The sequence below is a fragment of the Equus przewalskii genome, chromosome 28 (assembly GCF_037783145.1).
Source record: "Equus przewalskii isolate Varuska chromosome 28, EquPr2, whole genome shotgun sequence".
NCBI lineage: Eukaryota > Metazoa > Chordata > Mammalia > Perissodactyla > Equidae > Equus > Equus przewalskii.
Genome location: NC_091858.1, coordinates 36868826 through 36874152, shown reverse-complemented (window position 1 = coordinate 36874152; position 5327 = coordinate 36868826). Strand labels below are relative to the sequence as shown.

At 41.5% G+C, this 5327-nt stretch overlaps 1 long non-coding RNA gene across 1 annotated transcript; it reads left to right on the top strand.

Moving 5' to 3' along the window:
• The first annotated feature begins 1644 nt into the window (after nt 1-1644).
• Nucleotides 1645-4813, top strand: LOC139079989 (uncharacterized). Its single transcript, XR_011534086.1, has 3 exons — nt 1645-1877; nt 2473-2546; nt 4676-4813. It is a non-coding gene; the product is annotated as an uncharacterized lncRNA (long non-coding RNA).
• Nucleotides 4814-5327: the final 514 nt, after the last annotated feature.

The window sequence follows — 5327 nt, the reverse complement described above, 5'->3', positions numbered from 1 at the left end:
TTGTGTTCCAGCTACTTATTATCTAGCCTACATGCAAGCTGGACGTATGTCCAGCTGGATTAATTACTTAGAGGTTATACAGAGTTATAACACAGCTTCCTTGCTACAGTGTGGCTTCCCTTATGTCAAACTCGTATTGAGCCGGTATCATTGGTAGATTTAATTTTTGAAAATACGTTTCCTTTTGATAAAGATTTCTACAGATGCAGAAGCTTAATGAGCTACCAACTTTGTGCACTCAGCAACATGACAGACCAGAAACATAGAATTTGCTTTATGCTGGAAGTAAACAGAATGACGAGGCCACTCTCCTATCTTAAAAAAAAACCCAAAAGGATAAAATTTAGAAGTACAGCTCCAAAACACCAAATAGAGGGATTTCCTTTCTGCCTATGATTAAGAACAAAAATCAGTGCCCACATTACTTCTTTTGTTTGTGTGCTTTTTCTACCATATTATTTTAAATACTTGTCTAAAATTGGTAACGTGATGCATAAACAAGAGACCTATTGAATTAGATAGAAAGAAAAGTAGTGGCTAAGTCCTCAAGTCAGACCAGAACTTTGAGCGCTGTCCTCGGGCCATGCTGGGAGAGGGTTATAATGAGATCCCTCCGCAATTACCCAGACCATGTTGCATGTGACCCATGAGCACCCCAAATCCACAGTAGGCTGAAGTCGAGCTCCAAGGACACCACCTCTATTCATCGTCTGCTGAGATGCCAGACTGAGACTGCAGTCCCAGAGAATTCTAGTTTCCCCAGTACAAGCTTATCCTGATGTTAGAGTCGCTCATCTAATATTTGATGTTTAGTATTTACATTTCATATACTTAAATGTATTTATCTACTTTTGTATACTTACTACTTAATATTTAATACTCTTCGACAGTCAACTCTTCAGTATTCAAATTCAACTGTTGGTTTACGTTTCTGTTATTTCATTTGCTTGTTAGATGGATTTTTAGTAAAAATATAATAAATGATACAGTATAAAATATTTCTTCTATTTCTACAGGGGATCATCACTGATGAACATAGGTTTATAGGAAAAGACTCATGAAAATGCTAGAACTAATTTATTTTTCTAGGTGTACAGTTTGTGCCCTGGGAAGAGGAGATGGGAAGGCACACTGGAGAGACACCGTGCGTCCACATTTTAAGCTGGCAGTAGGCACTCGTATGGCTCAGAATGGGGGTCCTGCAGTGCCTTCTGGCTTCCTGGCATGCTGGATGGTCCCATGCGGATGGAGCAGGTGCGACTTCCCTTCAGGGGTCTACGGGCTCCGCTTTGACAAGTTGACAGAAACGGAGGGTTCTTAGACGCAGAATCAGAGCTAAAACCAGAGGAAAAAATGTTTACCTGGTAACCGGTGCTGTTTCCTGGAAGCTGGAGGAAGATACTCCTCTTTTCCTCAACCGATTTTAGCTCACCTGGGTCCCCGCGATGAGGGCTGGCCTTTCAAAGAGGTGCGACCCTAGCTGTCAAAAGAGTTGCCCAGAGGCTGGCAGGTGATGTCTTTCTACTCGTCTCCGTGGGGTGAGGGGGCTGCTGTTCCCTGGGAAGAGCTTGGGAACTATGTTTTGTTTTTTCTAAAATTTATAAGCTTGACTGAAGGAAGACATGTTGGTCTATCATTATGCAGAGAGCTGAGCCAAGTGGCCTGCGATACAGTGACAGTTCAGACCGTGTAACCTCAACTGATGGCAGTAAAGCAAAGCCCCAGCGTGGCGGTGTTTCTGCATGAGAGGAGGCTCTGGTTAGACAGCAGACGCCAGGAGAACATGCTCAGCAGGCTCCTTCATTCATCCACTGATATAAGGAGCATTTCCTGAGAGCTGGCTCTGAGCCAAGCAGTGCCCTCGTGCCAGGAACATGGTAAGAATGCAGTGTAGTCCCCCCGCCATCATGAATTAACCTCCAGTAGGTGAGACAGACAATGCACACAGATACAAAATCGCATTTTAATAAAAATCGTAAACCGTTAGAGTGTTTTCAATAGGGTACGACACAACAACAATTTAGCCTTTCTAATAATAATTTAGCTGTCTTGTGTAAAATGCCATGCAGGGGGCAAGGAGGAAAGAAGGAAGGTCAGCTCGGTCAGGTGCTGATCCAAAGTCCAGGGGCATATTTGGGGGGGATTGGACTAGGACTGAGGGGTGCAGGAGCTGATGGTGGCTGGATTTGGGATACATCGTGGAGGTTGTATCTCCAAGGCTTTTTTGGGGGGAGGGGGTTGGAGGGTTAGATATGGGGTATATTGGAAGGAGAGAAATCAAGGTTGATTTCTTAGAGGTTGGGTCTGAGGCATAGCCCAGCTAGTTGTTTTTCTTGTCCATGGGATTTTCTCTCTAATAGAGAGGGTAAACAGGAAACAAGTATATGCACATATCGTATCAATTTAGACAGTGAAATGTGCAATGAAGAAATGCATGATAAGTGCAATGGCAACTGGATTTATCCAAACTAGGTGTTTCTGAAAGAAGAACATAACTAAATCTAGATGGGTTCCATCACTCACTCGACCGTTGGACTCGTGTTCCGGTAAGAGACTTGCACGTGTGACTCCATCATCTCTTCCTTTACTCATTTGATAGGAAAGAGGAGTCCATTGCTGATGCCTCCCCCAGAGGTGTCTTTTCATTTGAATTTTCAACTCAATTTTCAGTTTTACATGTATTCTGCACAGAGTTTCTCTCTTTGTTTTTCCTGAATGAAGGAAACAAAATTATCTCTAGATTGGCCCACTCTAAGAGATAATATATAAAAGTCACAAGGCATCAGCTCGACTTATGTCTTGTAAGTACAAAAAAAGCCACGAGGGTGAATATTTTTCATATCATATTTAAAAGTCAAAATATGCATTCCATATCACTAAAGCATATAGAAATCCATTAGCTGTCATCCATGCAAAGGATAAACTTAAAAACTGATCAGATATAAATAAAGTGGGAAGTCTGGCATAAAGAATAAATCCATAACGGCACCTGAGTGCTGACCCTGATAGATCTCAAGTTTAGATGGAGCGTTTATCTGCTTTCAGACCAACGTGGGATCTGATCAGGCTAACACAAGTCTGACTCGTTTATTTAATTATTTTTTTAAAACAAAGTAAATACCTCAAAACTATTCCTCACAAGGATCGATCCAGTGGAAAATGTGAAGCATTCTAAGATACAGGGAAAGTTCTTTATGCTGACATCCTTTGGAAAATTGGGACTTAGAACGAAGAGTGCCGAGTTTCCCATTCATTCAGAAAGCCAGCCTCCAAACCGAATAGTAAAAACAAACTAAGTAGTAACAAATCAGTCATTTTTCTTTTTAATAGAGAGGACATAAAGATATGGGCAAACCTCAAGGAAACATCTTTGTTCAACATTTTAAGAGTCAAATTATTTTCATTTAGAGTTTCTTTTCTTTCCTTTTCTTTATCACTCTTTCCCCTCCATGTCGTCTCCCCTCTCCCTCCCCCTCCCTCTCCCTCTCTTCTCTCTTTATCACTATCTCTATCTCTGTCTCTATATCTCTCTCTCTTTATCTCTGCCTTTCTCTCCCTGTCTCTCTCTCTCTCTCCTTCTCTCTTTGTCTCTGTCTCTCTCTCCCTCTCTCCCTCTCTCTTTAAGCCAGAGGACATAACTTTAAGGGCAGGGAGGAAGTTCAGTAGATGACAAAGATTGGCTGTGCTAAGCCGTTCTGCAGAGCAAACAGGTATGTATTAGGGAAATAAAGGTCTGATCTAAAAGAGCTAGATTTGCCTTGAGCACGTGGCCCTGGCCAGCTGCAGGTAATGAAGGGAAAATTGCTGGCTGGTGCCAGGCCCTGAAGGTGAAGATGAGAAGATGTGAACATCGGTGGGACTCCGCAGGGGACTAATAAAAGGATTAGAAGGTCAGAAGGGTGGAAAGAAAGGTTAATTTCATAGCAACATTTTGAGCAGGCTTAGGAGAAGGGAAAATTGTAAAGAAGGCCAAATGAGGGCTCAGAGAAGAGTTAAGTTAGATAAAATCCCAATGTGGAAGGAGGGCAAAGAAACAAAGATGACCCCTGTAGGAAGAGTGGTGAGCAGGGATAGCTAGGAAAAGACCATGTGGAGCATTAGAAAACTGTGAAGTAGACATTTATGTTAGAGAAATTACCTGAGATTTTATAGTCCTTTCCAGGTAGAGCTTGATCTGAATTCGCCTCTACTTGATTTCAAATCTTGTGTTCGCAGCAGTAGAAGCCACGTCCAACATTATTAGAAATAACCATTTTCCAAAGCTAGTCATTAGAGAAACTTTAAAATTAAAAAAGAAACATCTATTCTTTGTGAATCTCAAGTGACTGGACAAATGTAAGATAAACTAAGAAAACGAGGATGATGTCTATCGACTCAACGATAATGTTATTAGGAGCATTGTTAGGGTAAAGCATTTTATATTCTCAGAGTGGGATTTGCTTAATCTAATAGGATGAAAGAAAGGCATTGTAAATAGACTTGTAGGTAGAAAAAAAGACTTTTTGGTACTTGTATTCTAATTGTATCATTTGGCCTGCTTTTATGGTATTTTGTTTTTACGTGAATTGACTTGAACTCAATCTCTTTTTCAATGATGTCAAAAAATTATACTGTTCCTCTAATGATACACTTTGCCTTGTTATCGAAATTAATTGTCCACAGTCTGTGATTCCAGGGGTCTTACTCTTCGACTTGTCCAGAGCAGGACCGTGGTGAGTTTGGTGTCGGTTCCGAGTTTGCAAGGAGACAACTCATCTCGCCTGGGAGTTCCACGTCCTTCTCTTTTTTAGGCATCAGACATGGTAGCCTTCGGGAGTTCCTCACTGAGAAGAGACCTAGCTCTCTCTCTTCGGTGACCAGGAAGTTTCAAACAGTTTTATCCACTGTTTCTTTTATAAAAGAAAACTTTTTTGTTACAATTTTTTTGGGTCCTATCTGAATTCTTTATCTTAAAAGTATTTTTCTCACGTTTAGGCTTTTTCAATTGTTTGTTGCATTTTGGGTTCTTCATATTTTGAGAAGCTATGTCTCCAGGCCTTAGAGAGGACACATTCGTGAATGGCTGTTGCTACAGCTCTTCAGCATCGTCTTGGGCACGTTGTAGGGGAGAGTAAAGCCATCGTGACTGTGAAAATCCTGCAGACTCACTTGCTCCATCAGTGGGCTGCTTGGGTCTATCAGCCACAGAGTGGTCTGCTCGCTTCATTGCTCAGTTCAAAAGGGCAACAGGGAACAGAGAATCAGCGCATTAGAAATGAGGGGAAACAGAGATAGAAGATAGGAATTTTACCCCAGAGTTTCGGGCATACAACAAAAGTTGCAGGACC